The following is an 18,929-nucleotide window of genomic DNA, read 5'->3' as shown; positions in this document are numbered from 1 at the left end:
CTCAACAGAACAGAGGCAAATATTAATAAATGGGGTGGCGCATTTGACAGTGTAGTGCGGCTGCTCTTCATGACAGCCCCATAGCCACAATCAAAATAAGCTTTTAAGCAAAGCCCAATGGCTCCAATATCAAACTACCTTTTTTCACACCGGCACCCCACTTTACTTCACATCCAGCCCAATGAAGAGTTTCAGTGGACTCCAAAGCTTGCTCATTATTTGGTGGAATTTGATTGGCCATAATAAAGTTTGGGTTTTTGGGTTGTTTTTCCCTCAAACAAAAGTGGCAGTTTCAACCTGAACCATGCATGCAAATTGAACAAACATCTTCCTCTGCTTAGCTTACTTCCTGGGTTCCTTTCTGAGAAGAGTTTATTTATTTGGCATCAGATAATTGGAAAATAGCATCCCAGTAGATGGTTCTCATCCCTGCTGTGAAATAAGTGTCAGTGCTTTATCCCTGACCCATGCCCACTCCGCAACATCACTGAGCACCTTTTTGGTTTATTTATTTTTGAATTTTTTTTGATATTTGGAAACCTAATTTCCACACTTCAAGTCCTACCCAGTATTTGTAGCTGTGGGTAAGAATGATTACCTGGAAGGCTGATGAGAATACACGTGAGGAGGCTTGTTTCCTACAGTACTGGGTGTCACTTTTACCACCCACATCATTCATCTAAATATAGCTCAGTCTGAACTCAGCAGGCAGCAATCACAACTGCAGAAATGCAGCAAGCCCACTCTATAATGAGCACCTTCCACAAACTGCCCTGAAAACAAATTAAGCTTTTTGGACATTTGAGCATTTCTGAAACCAGTGCCAGATTTACGTATAAGTTAAACAAGCTATAGCTTAGGACCCCACTCTCTTGGGGGCCCCCCAAAAAAATTAAAGGGGAAAAAACAGGATGTACATTTACAAAATATAAGATAAGAAACAAATAAAATAAAACCTACATACAGCAACTGTGTTTTGTGTTGTGTAGGCTCTTATGATGTAAATAATGGGCCCCGCCTGCTCCCTAAAATATCGCTGGTTTGCTCATTTCAACATTCTGCATGGACTGGTTACATGGCAACTTGTGCAAATGGCTTTAGATACCTATTAGGTCCATAAATTACCATATAGCATATATTCAACCCAAAAAACAGTGACAATTTGTTGTTGACAAAGGACAGCTGGACATATAAAGGGCCCCATTACCTTCATTAGCTTAGGGCCTCATGAAACCTAAATCCGGCCCTGCCTGAAACATTAAATATGAACAACTGACATGCCCAGCTGATATTTTATTTTATTTTACTCCCTCCTTCCTTACCAGTCACCCCACCTTCTTCAAGTCAAAAAAACTGACTCTTGGGGAAGGGACTAGTTGACAACTGAGGGCTCCTTTCCTCGCTAGGCCTTTCCTTAACTGTAAATACTGTGTGGAACATCACTTCCTGCTGAGGGACCAAGTGACCTGAAGACAAAAAACTATGTCCCACGATCCTTCGGTAGAAAATGGTGTTGCTCAGAGTGTCATTTACTGCCAAGGGTAGCTGCCCTCACCTGTGTAAAAAGGAGTCTGTTACCCTATCCCAAAGTTTGGCTTTTTTTGGCTTGCAGAGAGATGAGGCAGCTGACAGGAAAATGACAGAAGCATTTTGAATCCAGGCAGACTCAAAGCAGGCTGTGATCCAACTCCTAGGCCTAAGAGGGCTTTGCATCTTCCATTACAGAGGGCAGCCCTCAGCCTAACAGAGTTCTCTATTTGAAGGATTACTGGGGTCAAGTCTGATACGATAAAGAAAGATAAAGAATCACCTGAGCAGCAGGCTGAGCAGGCATGCAGGTCACCTGTTTAGTCTTCTCCATTATGGTGAAATATATTGTATTTCTATTTCAAAACTGATGCAGTTTGTTCTTCTCTTTTATTCTCTTTTTTGATGAAGCTTTTCCTCTTTTCCAGCAATATGTAACCTGCCACGCTTCTTAGATCGTAATCCCATATGTGTCTACTCAGAAGTGAATCCCATTGAGACATACTCCCAGGTAAGTGCGTATAGGATTGCAAACCTAATGGGCCAGACATTTACAGCAGGTGGAGTCTGCCTTACAAACTCCCCGCAGTTGCAAGACTCTTGACGTCCTTTTGTTGAGCTATGAGCAGCCTCTCTTAAAAGTATAACAGTTTAAAACAGTTTTCAAACTTCTTACCATGTAACTTTTGTGGTTCTCTGAATCAATCTGTGCTGATTTTCAGCAATGACTGCCATTATGCAAAGGAAGGGACATGGCTCACTGACAGAGCATCTCCTTCGCATGCAGAAGGTCCCAGATAGGGCTGTGAAAGACTTGGGTCTAAAACTTTGGAGAGTCACTTCCAGCCATTGCAGACAATACTGAGCTATGTGGTGTGACTGTGTATAAGGCAGCTTCCTATGATAAAGTGACTGTATAAATGCTGGTGCTACATTCAGAATTCCATGCGGGTCAGCTTTGTCCACACCACTCCAAGAGCAACTACGTGCAAAAACACAAACCGATAGAACCATAACTGCCTTGACATAACTACCATCATATAAGTGCAAATCAGTAAATATGCACCAGTTCAAACTGTGCTTCAGAAAAAGTTACGACAATAGATCCAAGTTCCAGGATTCAGAAGCACAGAATTTAGTTCAGGGAACCACCAAAAGGCCAGAATCTAATGCCTGGACCAAGCTAATAAAACCAGTAGTGGCATTTTAGTAAAATTATCAGTTTTACAGCAGTTTAACTTTTGCAGCTTCTCCCAGATAATCCTGGAAATTGTAGTTCGCACAAACTCTAAGCTGCCTATCCCCCCCCCCCACAGAACTATAGTTCACCTTACCAGGGTAAGTTGATGATTATATAAACCATTTTAAATTTAGAGCATAGATGTATTCACCATTTTACACAAACACACACTCCTTATTAAATCCCTGAAAAATAAACATAGAAAATAATAATTATAGTCTACAATTCTACTTGTTAAGGTGTGTTAGAGTAGGATGGAACAACCAAAATTGTCTTAGAAAAACATGTAATCTTAGCAAAGTAGACCTAGATGACTCACATGGCCTTGTGGGAGCTGGAAAACCATTAAGTCTTATTGCTTCATACTGTAGTAAAGGTGACAGCCATGACCATTCCTAATGCTGTACTTATTTTTCTTATTATAGTCACAGTGCTCACAAATTGCATGCTTGTAAGTTACAATTTGTGGTCCAAAAGCAAGCAAGTTTCTCAAATATGCTGTGGAAGGCATTACATCTACAGCAGAACTGTATCTAACTTCTCAAACAGATCACAATACAGTACATACTTAAAAATGGTTTTGTAGTAGACACAATTTACCTCCTAGAATGGGAGTATGGGGTTGTGTAGGAATAAGCTCTGTTCCAATTTTAGGCACGTAGGAAGCTATGGTATATTCTCATTTACAGGCAAGAGTCACCTGAGAACTTCTGCATGCAAAGCAGATGCTCTACCACTGAGCTATGGCCCTCAGCCTAAATTTTGTTTAAATACGTGAAGGTCAGGAGCCACCATGATCCCAAACCCCACCATTCCACATATTCAGCAGTTCATTGTCTGGTCAAGGCGAGTCTTCGGATATTCATACCTCATTACAGCAAAATGTATATAATTGACTGGTATAGCTATATCCTTTTTATGACGTCTTTCTGTGCTTAAAGTCATTTTGTTCCACGTATGCTACTGACACTGCTTTGATATCCTGCCTCCACTTGAAACGGTTACACTTGTTATACTTGCCTGGATCATGAGGTTACTTTAGCTCCGGGACAATGCTCATAAGGAGTCACCAAATGGCACCGTTTCCTGTCTAACAAAATGGAGGCTCTCTTTTTTCCGATCTGTTATTTTTCTCAGCTGAAACATTGGGTCTTAGATGGTGTAAGCCAATAGTTTTGCTTGAAATTCCATTATTGTGTAGGTATTTCTGCGTTTCCATACAGATTAATTACCGGTAAATCCCAGTATACACCACAAGGTATTTAGGAACTGTATCCAGCAAAAACTAAAAGCATGAATTAAATTAACATTTCTGTGGTAATTTTTAGACCACTTCTGAATGACAACCTATCATACTAGGGCAACTATTTGTCCAGTTAACTGATTAACTGATCTGCCTGCAGACTGCCTCGCCAGAGTGGTGCATGCTCTGGTTATCTCCCGCTTGGATTACTGTAATGCGCTCTACGTGGGGCTACCTTTGAAGGTGACCCGGAAACTACAACTAATCCAGAACGTGGCTAGACTGGTGACTGAGAGTGGCCGCAGAGACCACATAACACCGGTCTTGAAAGACCTACATTGGCTCCCAGTACGTTTCCGAGCACAATTCAAAGTGTTGGTGCTGACCTTTAAAGCCCTAAATGGCCTCGGTCCAGTATATCTGAAGGAGCATCTCCACCCCCATCGTTCTACCCGGACACTGAGGTCCAGCACCGAGGGCCTTCTGGCGGTTCCCTCACTGCAAGAAGCCAAGTTACAGGGAACCAGGCAGAGGGCCTTCTCGGTAGTGGCGCCTTCCCTGTGGAACACCCTCCCACCAGATGTCAAAGAGAACAACAACTACCAGGCTTTTAGAAGACATCTGAAGGCAGCCCTGTTTAGGGAAGCTTTTAATGTTTGATGTATTTTAATATTCTTTTGGAAGCCGCCCAGAGTGGCTGGGGAAGCCCAGCCAGATGGCCGGGGTATAAATAAATTATTAGTAGTAGTAGTAGTAGTAGTAGTAGTAGTTTATTTTTATTATTCAGTTTATATGCTGCCCTTTATCCCACAGCAGTGTACAACAATAAAAACCTAATTTCTATCACATAGTAATAAAAGACAATTAAACAATCACAGGGGGGGGAATCATAATAACAACCCCCCCACACACATTTAAAAGCCCATAGCTTGTTTAATGGTCAAAGGCCTGGGTAAAGAGGAATGTTTTCACCTGGCATCAGGCAAGACTCTCTGGGGAGAGCATTCCATAGATAGGGAGCCACCACAGAAAAGGCTCATTCTCGTGCTGTCAACCCCTTGGGGAGGGAGAACATGGAGAAGGGCCTTGGATGACAATCGCAGGGTCTGGCTTGGTTTGGATGGGGAGAGGCAGTCCTTAAGGTATTGAGGTCCTGGGCCATATAAAACTTTATAGGTAATCAAATGGCTCTGTTATGTCACAGGTTAACTTCTCCCATGGACAGGAGGAACAGATAACTGACAACATGGCGCCTATGATTTGCCATTTGTGGCATATGATATTTCAAGGGTGGATATGTGTTTTTCAACCCAAGGGCTGCATTCCTTCATAGCTAACCTTCCAGGGACCCCATGCACACAGAGGGCTGACCAAAGTCATATCCACAGCCAGCCACACCACATTCTTTTCCATACATATTATGCATACCTAATTCAGACTCAACAGCCTATCCACATACTCTCCTTCATTTAGAAAGAAAGCTAAAGGGAAAAAACCCACGGCACTAAGATCCTTTATCCACTCAATATTTTTATCCCTCTGGCCAGCAAAATCTTACTGAAGTTAACATTTCATTAGACTAAGACCGCTTCCATACCATACATTTAAAGCACTACAGTACTGTACTACTTTAACAGTCATAGCTTTATCCAAAGCATCCCGGGAACTGTAGCTTGTTAAGGGTACTGAGAGTTGTTAGGAGAGCCCTTTTCTTACAGAAATACCATTCTCAGAGTTCCATCTCTAGCTCTGTCAGGAGATTAGGGATTTCCTAAAAACCCTCAGCATGATGCAATTATATTAACAAAATATCTGTGCCGGTCTCTGCAGCAAAAATGATAAATCTAGCAACTGTTTCTCATACTATTTTGTTGACCAAAAGGGACTTTGCGAGGTTTGCAACCAAGTCCAAAGAACGATGGAAGCTTATCTTTGCTGCCCATTTTGGAGCTTCACAAACGATATTTACTAAATCAGATTTTGGCAATGTGTCTCTCGGGGGGGGGGGTATGCCCTAGATATGAATCTGTCTTAGATTGACATTATTCCTGGCTACTTGTTTGCATGAGTTTTTGAAGTTTTTCTAGGACATTTTTCAGAGTAATATCATATTCCTACTTACAACAGCCCTGGTTTCTCCAACGATTGCATGCATCATTCTCTGAAAGCACAAATTCTGCAGATACCATGCTGAATTGCATGTGTTTCATTCTATTCTCTTATTTGCTTGTCAATGTTCACAAAACAAAGGAAAAGTGCAATAAGAAAATACAAAAGTTGAGATACAACAACAACGACAAAGGTTCTCACTTTGGCAGCACATATACAAAAACTAAAAATGGAACGATGCGGAGAAGATTAGCATGGCCCCTGCGCAAGGATGACACGCAAATTCATGAAGTGTTCTATATTAAAAAACAACAACAACAACAACAAAGAGAAAGTTGTTTAAATTTGCATCATCATCATCTTTATTACAGTCACAGACCTGCATATGTTAAAATAGAAACACACAGTAATTTAGGAAATAAAACAGATAAAATGAGTGACTCAAAGAAGGGGAGATGCATTTAAGAGAGACTTAAAATCAGCTAGAGCAAGCAGTTGCAAAAGTAACTGTAGAAGGGAGGGTGCAAGAGAGGGCACAGGTCTTGCGTATGAGCCTTCAGTTTAGGTCTGGTGTGGGACCCAAACCATTCTTTGGCGAATGTCCATCATGACAGCGCAAAATCTGACTGCTGAGTATATTACGTCTGGGTTTGCATCTTGAAGTAGCAAGGAGGTATAGAGTTGCTCTGTCCATCCAGGGAATTTGTGTAGTATTGGCAGGATGGACCTGACTCTTATACCTGTATAATATTGGCAGTGGAAGAAGACATGTTCAGTAGTTTTTAGTTGCCCTGAGCCACAGGGGCATTTCCTCTCCTCATATGGTACCTTCCTAAAACAGCCTTCCTGGATAGCTGAGGGGAGGGCCTTCACTGTTTTGGTATTTCTAGGTTGGTTATATATGGCATTTGGGAATTAAAGTATCTTTTGGTTTCACTGATTAAAAAAAAAAAAAGGGATCTGGCTAGATATGCTTGGCATTCTATATCTTACATACGCTGTTTAATGGCTCCCCCCCCCCCCCCCGTATTCTATGTAAAGTAAAATTTGTGGGGTAAAACCTAGGGTTGTTGTTTTGTTTAGCACTGATCATTTCCAAGTAATTCAGAAGTCGTTCTTTATAATTAAGGGAGCATGGCCATGCAGGAAGAAGGATAGACTCAGCCAGTAATTAAGTGTGGCAATCCACACTCTAGCCTCAATTCTTACAAGTCCAGTTTCTAGGTGTAGGGTTCCACTGGAAACGTTTTTGGGCACATGTAGGACTGATCTTAGAAATTTAGATTGTACCAATTCCAGTGTTGCACAGTTGGGGGGGGCAGTTGAGCACAATACAGCAGCCTCAAACTTTGCCTTTGCGCAATATAGACTTTGCCTCAAACAATTTGAAGGCTGCAGATATCATGTGGCCACTTTTAGTCCAGAGATATTTGAGTATGGCCGTTGCCATAAATTGAAATAAGCCTTCTGGAGCAGTAAAATGCTGTATACTTATGGTATTTGAAACTAAGACTGCAACAATGGAAGAAGCCCGTTTCCTTCCCGCCCTAGTTATACTTCCCAGGGGCATGTGATTGGCCACTGCACAGTGGAAATCAGGAAGCTGGATTAGACAGACTAGTGTCTGGTCCAGCAGGGCTCATAATGTCCCTCCACTCTTTTTCCTATTCTTTTCTCCTTCCTCCGCTCCTTCTCTCCCCAAGGAACCTTTTCTGAAAAACAAGCTGGGAAGGAATGGCAGCTTCCAGGTTACAATATTGTGGTCCTTCAGTTTACCTATGGAGGTGGCCTGGTTCACATGAGCTGTCTTCATCACACAGAGAGTTTAATTCCTCCAGAAAGCCAACTCTCATTAGCCACAGCCAGCATGACTAATGGCCAGGGGTGATGGGAACTGTAGTTCAGCAACAACTGGATGGCCACAGATTCCCCACTCCTGACTTTACTCTCTAAGTTAACTTTTCAAGTGCACCTCTCAGGCTACAATCCCCTGCACATTCACTTGGAATATGCCCTATTAAATACAGTTTAAGAGTAAATATTACAGAATGGGGCTGACAATATGTACTTTGGATGTACTTTTGTATGCCTGGTAAAAGTACATCTGAAACCCTGTGATATATTATTACCGTAACTGCTAACAGTACAACTAACCTTATGTTCCCAAATAAAATATAGTGATCTCTCACATTTTTAGATGCAGATTAAAAGCTGTCTGGGTTTGGACAGCCTATGTCACCTGATAATTATGGGTGGAGAGGTAGAGGACCCGGTCATGAAATCCACTTACACTACTCATGGGTGTCTGCGGGAATTTTTCCAGGGAGGAGTACAAAGTAAAACACTGAAAGGTGGAACAGGCTGGTTTCTTGCAAAAGATTGTGAAGAATAATGCCTATACACTTTGCCTCCTATATTAGGTTCCATAAATGCTAGAAACTTACTCGTTTTTTTAACAGAAAGAAAGAAGAAAGAAAGAAAACTATGGATCTGGAAGATATTATTCATAATATTCATTGAATTTATATACAGTACTGCCTTTCATTAGAAGATCACAGTGTGGTTTACAGCACAAAAAAACAAAATGAAAATACAAAATATATATCATTATAATAAGAACAACAACAAAAAATACACCCAAACACATTTAAAATGCCATAGATTGTTTTATGAGCCTAAAGACGTTGTGAAGGTGCCAGGCAAGCCTCCCTGGGGACAGCATTCCACAAACAGGGAGCCACCACAGAAAAGGTCCATTCTCATGTTGCCACCTTCTGGACCTTTCATGGAAGGGGCACATGAAGAAGAAAATGGTTCACTGTGGGGGCCAAATGTGGATCCCCATGGCCTCAGTCCAACTCCCCCCAGTTTTAGCCAAATCATGCCCTCTCACATAGCTTTCTAAAGGCAATCAGTAAAAGGAACAGCTCGAAATGGTTAGGGTGCTATCCCTCTTCTGGTCCTTTGTAATTCAAACATTATCAGAGTTCTCCAAGTCATATTGCTGTTTCTCATATGCTTCTCCATTCACCCTCCAAACATTTGTCTCCCTACCCTACTTTGCACTTTCACATTAATGACTGGTTGAGAACACACACAAAACAACAGCCCTAAATGAGCATTATCCATACATCCTTTTTATTATGCATTCATGATTCTCTGTGCTCATGAAGGTCAGGGAGGCTATATGTGATAATGTTTTCAATACTGTTTGCACCTGCGAATGTTTTGGGGTGGACATACTGCTTCATATCCAATCAGTGCACATTCCATAACTTCCTGCTAAAAACCCTGTAGCTCTTATTGTCTTGTTTATTTTCTGAACCACTTTTGTCACATGATAGTGCAGTTATCCTTCCAGAGGGTGTAGGTGCAGTTATCCCTCCAGAGGGTGCAATAATGCAATAACACTGGGGAATATCACAGGACAAGTAACAAAGCAAAATGATGTGTGGACAATCAAACACCAATTCCCTGTTATTGCATCAATGACACGTTGCAGAATACACCCAGTCTGGAGGGGCCTTCAGTTGTCTTCCTCCTCCTTTTGCTTCTGTTCTTTGGCCTCTCTGTGTCCTACCCATGTGGCCAAAGGGAGTACTGAAATTATCCAGGCTAACCTTTTACATAGCACAATTAAAGCAGAGCATCAAAGCACTCTTTCAGCAATACCTGTCATGTCCCAATTGCTGGCCTGCAAATTAAAGGATGTAGGGTGATTATCTGATTTGATGAAGAAAGAAGTCAGTCTTCCATGCCTTGCCACACCTCAAGAACTGGAAATAAGTGGGCCAAAGTACTGTCTGTAGGTATTAAGATTCCTATCTACCTTCTCTTGCTTGCATCAATCACTCTGCTTCCGTTGAGTCAGTTCCCTTGTTTGTGACTTATTTTTAGAAAGCAAAGAAAGCCAGGTAGCAGACTGAACGCATTTAGCTCCAGAAATGGAGAGTCTGCAAGGATCAGAGTTTGATTGCTGCATATGCTGCTTTTTGGACAGTTCCTCCCACAGCAGTTTACACTGAGGTTAAAAAAACACCATCTATAAAGATGCAATAAAACAGCAAGAGGCAGAGCAGCAACAATATTAAAAGGTAAATAAAAGGGAAACCAGATTAAACGAGTAACATGTTAAAAGGACTGGACAAATAAGATAGCACTGTAACTGGTGCTGAAGATATCAGGCCCTCGCTGACATTCCAGAGCATTCCAGAGAAGGGTGTTGGCTAAGTTCTCCTGAACCGGGCTCAGAAAAAAACTTCCGGGGCTTATAAAAGCCCACCACAAAGGAAACTGGAGCAGGTGAAGAATTGCCAACTGCTTTGGCAGTCAACTGCTTTGCAAAGATTAAGCCACACCTTTGTCAGCTATCTCTTGGATTGCGGGGACTTCAGGTGCCAACCATCTCCAAACTGGTCCTGCAAAATGTGATGGAGCAAGGTCATTCCATTCCATTGCATACAGAAGATTTTAGGAAGAAGATTTCAAGCATTGTTTTTGACTGCCATCAAACCCGCCTCAAACAATTAAGAAATAGAGAAACTTCTCAGATGAAGAAATCAGCTAGGTAAACTTCTCAGGGACTTACCGGTAACTAGAAAGGGCATTTAAAAGTACTCAAGGTGGTTAGACATACATAGGCCTACACAACTTGTGAACCACTGAACTGAACTCTGCCCACCAATGAGATATGAGAGTCCACCACAGGATTAGCAAACCTCCCAGGTGTGTTTTTTTCTTTCTACCCCAAACTGCAAAATCATAGGGGTTGTCAAGCTATAACTTGCAACCTACCAAATCAAACACAGCCACAAGGCAATCACATATTCTGGTTGCTTTTGAGTTATTATTTTTTGTGATTTTTACTTAATTTTTGTAATTGATTTTAAGGAATTCTATGGTAGATAGAATGTGCAAACTGCTTTGGTTGTCCTTTGCTGGAATGTTAGGTTAGATTTTTTACAATAAATTAATATAAGGTAGGCAATTCATATGGTCATATTAATCTAGGTAATATAATTATTATATAAGTAATTAATATAAGTAATTAATATAGGTAACATTAATAAAGGTAGGAAATATGAGGGGTTTTTTGCAGATGCTGTCAATGTGATCCTGTGGATATCTATTGAGAAGTATTCCTCATTGAGTTCAATGGTACCTACTCCTAGGATATATAAGGTATTGCAGCCTAAAAACACGTCTCAGTCACTTGGCATTAGAGTTTAAAGCAAAAAATGTAGGAATGTGGTTAATGCATCGTGTAATAATTAGAATTTGCTCATTCAACAATAAAAATCTGGCTACTTAGTTAACAGTAACATTAGAGCATTAAAGCACAGGTTAGTGTGACACCATCAGGCACATGTGGGAATTACAAAACCTGATTTAACTGAGATCAGTCTTCCATCTGTAACCTCCAAAACTAGCGGGCAAATAAGTACCAAGGCTGTACTACTTTACTGTCATTTGATCAACTGTAGTGTCAATGCCAGGGTTGTATGGATGTTAGACCAAGCTCCACAGACTGATAAGTCAGAACAGAAGTGTAGGACTCTGTTGATGATATTCTGCACACACCACCCCAGTCTCCGAGTGCTGAAAGATTACAAGTGTTCCAGGCGCTTAGACAGGATTTGTGTTTCATTTGGAATGATGGACAATGGGTGGAGACAGTGGTATCTTTATGATATATGGTTTATTTACACATATATACAACCTCAGCCTGCGATAGAGGGGTTCACATCATTAACACCCCAAAAGTGTTTCTGAAGCCTTGGATACAGACAGAAATCAAACATTGCTCAGACTCTCTCCAGTTGAGGAAGGGGCTCACACAAATCCACTTTCCTTTGTTTCCTTTCATGGCCCATCCCCAAGTCTATCACCTCAACACAGGAAGCTAGCCTGACTTATATTTTAACACTTGCTAGATCCAGGGGTTAGGAGGGGCTCTTGCATATAGCCTACTTCGCTCCACCTCAAACTCGTAATTATATTAATCTATTAATCTAACTCATCCAATTCTGATTTCATGCAGATTTTCTAACTGTGCCCTAATACATAAAGGTTTTGGCAGGAAATATTGATAAACATTCAGAAAGTAATGGGATATAACATTCTTTCTAACCCCCAAAAGATTGTATCAAGTTTATTTAAAAGCAACAGGGAAACACTAGATTTAGTTTAGAACTATTAATTTTCTGTCAGCTTCACAAATATTTACAGCTGCTAAGTTAAGTACCCTTAAATGTCCCCCTTAACTTATTTTTTTCAATAACAGACTGATAAGTCTAATGAGATGAAAGTGTATTTGCTTATACATTCTTGAAATAATAATTTTGAAGACAAGTTGCAACCATACCATTTTTCTATGGTATGTTTGTGTTGGCTTTTCTTTTTCTTGTTCAGATTTTTTCAGTATTAGATCACCATTATTCTATAATCATTGCTTTGTATATTTTTGCATTCTTACACTTTTGTAAGTTAGACAAACATAGATAAGGGTTATTTTTTAGTACTGAAATGTCATTATTTGCGTAGCAACGTATTGCCAGACTTGGAATTTGTCCAAACAAGTTTTCAAAATGCTGACTATATTCTTTCACTGCATTTTTCCCCCTTAAGGAAGGCACAGAACATGCAGTTTTGGGGAGGGAGGGGTGATTATGAAATAAGTGGGTCATTTATGGTGTCGTATAGAGGCAGGGGGGAGGGAATCTAGAAATCAAAAACCATGAACATTTCTGAAACACCCCATAAAAGCAAAACTTTGATGTTTTCAAGCCACACCTAAATTGCATATTTCTACAAGATACTCCCAGACAGGTTAAATAGCAAAGATTTGCCCTGTTTTGCAGTTACTTGCAAAATTCATTAAAACAAATTAACCGAATGTAACTGAATTTGTGCACGGCATGCCACTTGGGTTCACTAGGATGTGCAAAACATGTTTACTCTCATAACAGTTAAATGAAAACACAGGCTCCACCCACCAGCGTTTCCCGTAGCACCTGTCACTGTCTGCCATGTAACAAGGATTAGGTAAAGGTAAAGGGACCCCTGACCATTAGGTCCAGTCACGAACGACTCTGGGGTTGCGGCGCTCATCTCGCTTTATTGGCTGAGGGAGCCGGCGTGCAGCTTCTGGGTCATGTGGCCAGCATGACTAAGCCACTTCTGGTGAAGCAGAGCAGCACACGGAAATGCCGTTTACCTTCCCGCCAGAGTGGTACCTATTTATCTATTTGCACTTTGGTGTGTTTTCGAACTGCTAGCTTGGCAGGAGCAGGGACCAAACAACGGGAGCTCACTCCATCGTGGGGATTTGAACCACCGACCTTCTGATTGACAAGCCCTAGGCTCTGTGGTTTAACCCACAGTGCCACCCGTGTCCACGTAACAAGGATTAAATGACCCCAAAACAGAATACTGTACTGTATTTCCCAAATGTTTTCTGTGGATTGTTCTTAATTGCAATGCACAGAAATAGGTTTTAATTGCAAAAAGGATCTGAAACAGATACCATTCAGCATTGTATAATTATGTGATTATAGTGTATTGATTTCCAGTTACTTTATATTAGGTGCTTAACTTCATTGGCAGGCAGTGTGCTGTCAGCAGTTTCTGCCTGATATTTCACCACTCAATCACAACATCTGATGAGGTTGCACTTCTAAGAAGGTGGGGTCCTAGGTACTAGTTATGATGCTTCTTCCCTTTCTATCCTAGTTTAGGATAGAAACTAGGCTAAACTAGGATAGAAACCACAGGCTAAACTCCACAATTTAGCCTGTGGAGGACACCCCATCCCCACATTGCAAACTCACACACAAGCACACTGTTTTGTTTTTTCCCAGAGACCTAGGAAACAGCTCACAGCAGCACCCTGTTCTTTGTTTAGCCCTACCAAAAGGTTATGTAGGCTACTGCTATCCATCTTGGACTACCAGTATATTTGAACCCTTGATACTTGACTACAGGTGTGTGTTGCTACTTTCTGTTGCACTCCCTTTGAGTTCAAAGGATTAGTAGGTTTAGGATGGTGTTCAATTTGCAGCTTGCCACTGGACACCACAAGGCATATTTTGAATGGCTATGCACAATTATGTAGCAATTGGTGACCCAGCCCATGTTGACTCTTCCCTAAGTACAAAATGCTAGTGCCTTCTCTTCTATCCTCGCCCCCACCAGCCCATAACTACCTATCCAGAAAATGAACACTACTCATTGCATATGAGATGCAGCTATTCTGTAAGCACCACAAGAATGAACATAGGAAGTTCCCTTAGAGTGAATCAGGAAGGGCTTTCTGACAGTAAGAGCTGTTCAACAGTGGAATGGACTACCCCGGGAGGCTGTGGACTCTCCTTCCTTGGAGGTTTTTAAGCAGAGGTGGGATGGCCATCTGTCCAGGATGCTTTAGTTGAGAGTCCTGCATTGCAGGGGGTTAAATCAGATGACCCTTGGGGTCCCACCTCTATGATTCTGTGAATCAAATCGAATGGTCCAGCTATTTCAAAATTGTCTACACTGACTGGCAGAAGCTCTCCAAGGTTTCAGCAGAGAGTCTTTCCCAGCCCTGCCTGGAGATGCTGGGGATTGAACTTCTCACATGCAAAGCAGCTCCACTTCCACTAAGCTACAGCTCTTCCCCTCCATTGTGGAATTCAGTATTCCGTCAATCATTTAAGGATTTTTTTTAAAGGCAATTTATGGTCAGTTTACTAAGACACCTGCGTAAGAAGCAAGTACAGACAAGCTCCAAAAGAATAAATGAACACAGTGTACTGTGTTGAGAAGTAGCCGATGGTTGTAATTCCATTGCAAAACAAAAACAAAAAAACAACCCAGTGTTGAGTCTTGTCACATTTATTATGGCATACGTTTTGTGGACAAAAGTCTACTTCATCAGATGCATGATAATGTTGTTCTCCATTGGCAGGGGTACTGTTTATGGATGCAAGGGGGAAATCTGTAAACAAGTTAAAATGGCAAAGACATGCATAAAATACAATATGTGACAATTCAGTTAAATTTCAGCATTAATTTGAATTGTGTCACAAACTATTTTTTGCATGTCTTGTTTGCCATTTTAACCCCACTGTTTATAGTGTTTCAGTTTTCTCTGCACAGCTTTGTTTTTGAGCCCAGTGGAACTAAGGCTACGGCCCTAAAGATGGTAGGATTGCTTTTTTCTTTTTCTTTTCTTTTATTGATTTTCCTGTGCCTGGAATGGTAGCTAGATGATCGTAACTTTAGCAGGCTGCACATACTAAATGGGGTTTACAGAATGTATGGGAAAGGGCAGTATCTCTGGTGGGGGGGGCACGTTATGGTTCTGGGGTTGTTTAGCCACCTTTTGTGTTGAAGAGAGAATTTGGGCAAAGGTCCCACTTTTTCATCTCTGTATGGGCAAACTGAGCCTACGGAAAGGAGCTCAGTCATCTTTTACATCTGGTCACCCGCTAGGTGAAGCTGTGATCCTCAAACCTACTTACCCAGCAGCAACTGTATTAGGAGTGAATAGGATTTACTCCCAGCTAATTGAATTAAGGATCAGAAGGCATGGCTGTGGTTCTAAAAGGACAGACTATCAGGATTCTCCCAGGGCACCTCCATTCTTTCCAGAATAAATTGATCACAGCCAAATCTTACATTAGTGTGGATAAAGCCTGTACAGTACATTTAACGAAACAGAAATAAGAAGTATTGATATCTCACATTGCCTCTGACTGTGCTTTAAACAGCTGCATGACAGGTTGAATTTCTACAGGTGTGGAATTTTCCTAGCTCCTCAGTGCAGTGATGGGAAGAACTGATGCTTTTGATTTTCTACTGCCATGCAATTCTTAAAGGCATAGAACTTCTATCAGGAACAAAAGACAAGAGGCTACATTTAGACATAGACTGATCAGGATGTCAGTCCAGCTGTAAGTAAGTTAGTTTCATATTAATGTATGTCCTGATCATAGCTGTCTTTGAATTTTGATTCATTTTCTAACTGACACAATGTTTATATAACTGACAAATAAGAGGTCAAGCCTTGGTATCAGCCTAGTAAAGGTGCCTGCAGATTATTAGCTGGAATTAGCTAAGTAAAGCTGTGTTAGTGGGAGAACAATAGAAACACTGTTCAGTGTATTCAGGTCAGACTCTGGGAGGGCTCCTGTACCCTTAGCAGTTGCAATAAAGTGAGAATTTCATGTGGTGCAGCTTCTCTCGTCAATGCTGCACCATGATGGGAAAAGTTGCAAAAAGTTTTTTTAAAAAAAACAAAAACCTCCCTTTTGTGAAACTCTTATAAGTACAGGAACCCCCTCAGGGTCTCAACCTGGCAGCTAGGGAGGGGAGATGTTTATTGCAATATTACTCCTGTATTCGATTTTGGTTTTGCACTCAGAAATTATGTTAACAAAGAGTTGCTTGAAGGACTCTGGGTGCTGGCCCATAACACAAATGCTCCCATGCTAATTTAGATGCGTAAATGCCTCTGAGCAAATTAAGATGCTGGGTGGTTGGGGTCTTGCCAGCATGGCACTTTGAAGTGTGTCTAGCTGCCCTCCTAAGCCAAGCAAGAAAAAAAGAAGTTTTTTCAAGAAGGGAGAGAGAAGAGCAGGAAATGCAAGCCTGACTCAAAATGGCCTGGGCTCAGCCCCCTCAGGGCACACTCTGAGCATGCCCCTGAATGTTAATGAATGGGTCCATGAAGGTAGTGAGCTCTGAAGGTTTCGGTCTCTGAATCCAAAAAGCTTGTTAAAGAAGTGACAGTGCTTCATGGAAGGATTTTTGCACCTCCATTTCTCTTGGAACCACTCCAAACACATTTCAGTAAGTAACATGCGTCTTTCAAGGGCTACTCCAAGCTGATTCTTTCAAATAATTTATGCTTGAGGTCCTACCCCACGAGACACACCCAGGTGAAACCAGTTTTCTCTAAGGCTCCACACCCTTCAATTTCACCTTAACAATTAAGCAGAGAGGGAGAGAAAGTCTCAAGAAGATGTCCCAATATGCTGCAAAGTATAAATAACCCATAAACAGCCACCCTACTCTGCATCGAATGCACAACTTCAGCTGCAAAACAGATTTAACTAATTTACAAAGGAAACTATTCATATAAAAGCCTCACATCAGCCATTAATGTTGTCAGGAGATCAAACCCTCCCAATTCCCACGGCCTGGTGGGCCATATGCAACACTCGGCTACACAGTGGCATAATGTAACTCCATAAAAGGAGAAGATTAATATTCATATGGCATTTAATTAGATTAAACTGCTAAGCAGCAATTCATAGGTTGGCAGGTGTTGGTTCCCTCTGCACTCGACTGGATAGCTAGATAGCACAGATTACAATTAGTGCTATTTTGGGCTCCATTTCTTTGAGAGGTCAACCAGAGCATAATCTAGTGATCCTCTGTTTAGTCATTGTTACGCTTGCCATTTTATTCTGGCAGTGCTCCTGTGCTGTTAACAACTCTGGAGGCTAGAAATCTGATTTTAAAAAGCAACTGCTAATCTTGTAAGGATGGGGGGGATATTTTAAAACAAACTGACCTAATTCACCGGTTCCACGCTTAGATGCAAATTAGAACGCAGCTATCAGTTCCTCAAATTTTGCAATGCTGTTTTGGTTTAAATGAAAATACACAAAAATGCATATTTCACATTTAAAAAGTGTAAAAAATGGATATTTTAAGGGAAACTCAAAAGTATACACAAATGTGTGTTTTAGGGAGTTGGATTGCATAAAATGTGTGTGAAATGCATACAGTTTAATGTGAACTGTGCATACAGTTTAATGTGAATGCATACAGTTTAATGTGAATACAGTTTAATGTGCAAAAAAAAAAATCCTCTCCAAACCTGTGCCAAAGTTTTGCACAGTTTCAATGCACAGTTTGTGTGGCGCTACAACTAGCTGGGCTTTTGCTGCAAAACAACTACAACAATTTGGCACCAGTTTGGAGGGGACCCTAAAAATTGGGGTTCATAGTTAATATTAAATATGGCCCCCAAGTTTGAGATATCAATTGCTCAGTTTGTGGGGCACTGCAAAACTTCGGCATGGGTTTGGAGAGGATCCCAAATTTAGGGGTTCATAGTTAATTTTCCTGGTGTTATGGTTATGTGCTGCCTTCACAATGAGAGGCAGCAATGCTTCTAAATACCAGTTGTTGGAAACCACAGGAAGGGAAAGTGTTCTTGTGCTCAAGTCCTCTTTGCAGGTTTCCCACAGGCATGTGGGTGGCCACTGTGAGAACAGGATGCTGGACTAGATGGGCCATTGGCCTAATCCAACAGGCTCCACTTATTTTCTTTGTTTAACAGCAGATGCATTAAATACACATCGCCTGAATATTTTACCCACACCCAATCCCACTGGAAGAGCAGAACCTAGGTCAGTTTACTGGATGTTTGCTTTTGCAACTGGCAGAATTAAGTATTGATGCATTAGAATAGGTTGTTACAAACAAACCAAGTTCAAACATTAAGAACATCTTGGAGAACCCTTTCAGTCTTCAAAGGTTTCTTGCACTATGAGGCAAAGCTTGCAGAGGTCCAAGCATCAACTACATCAACAGAGTATTATTGTTTAGTTGAGATTACAGCTGTTGTAACATGTGGTTTCAACAATGATTTCAAATACCCAGGAGGATGAACATCTGGTGCATGCCGTTACTTCAGAGCTGTACGATCCTGTCCGTGCAATATTTACCAGGGCTGAGTAGACTCAGAAGAAGAAAACAAACATGTTAAGTAGAGAAGCTCTTAATAATTTTTGGATTAATTGGAGTACAATAACAATT

General features: G+C 41.1%; 2 protein-coding genes across 12 annotated transcripts in view; one reads left to right on the top strand and one right to left on the bottom strand.

The window, feature by feature from the left end:
* The window catches only part of ARHGEF4 (Rho guanine nucleotide exchange factor 4), a 155,364-nt gene that overhangs the window by 109,736 nt on the left and 26,699 nt on the right, over positions 1-18,929 (bottom strand). Inside the window, exon 1 of one of the 5 annotated variants that reach the window (XM_083741638.1) lies at positions 1,323-1,443. The exons of the other annotated variants lie outside the window; for them this stretch is intronic. The gene's annotated coding sequence lies outside the window, so the exon portion shown is untranslated. Of the gene's footprint in view, positions 1-1,322; positions 1,444-18,929 lie in introns of those variants that run through there. 5 annotated transcript variants of the gene reach the window in all.
* The window catches only part of GPR148 (G protein-coupled receptor 148), a 98,121-nt gene continuing 80,647 nt past the window's right edge, over positions 1,456-18,929 (top strand). For 5 of the 7 annotated variants that reach the window (XR_014565028.1, XR_014565029.1, XR_014565032.1 and 2 more), the window contains exons 1-2: positions 1,586-1,865; positions 1,956-2,038. The gene's annotated coding sequence lies outside the window, so the exon portion shown is untranslated. Of the gene's footprint in view, positions 1,866-1,955; positions 2,039-18,929 lie in introns of all 7 variants that reach the window. The other 2 variants (XR_014565030.1, XR_014565031.1) reach the window with 2 other exon arrangements.

The sequence above is a fragment of the Podarcis gaigeae genome (genome assembly GCF_964106915.1).
Source record: "Podarcis gaigeae genome assembly, chromosome: 5".
Classification (NCBI taxonomy): Eukaryota; Metazoa; Chordata; class Lepidosauria; order Squamata; family Lacertidae; genus Podarcis; species Podarcis gaigeae.
This window is presented reverse-complemented; position numbering and strand designations above follow the sequence as displayed.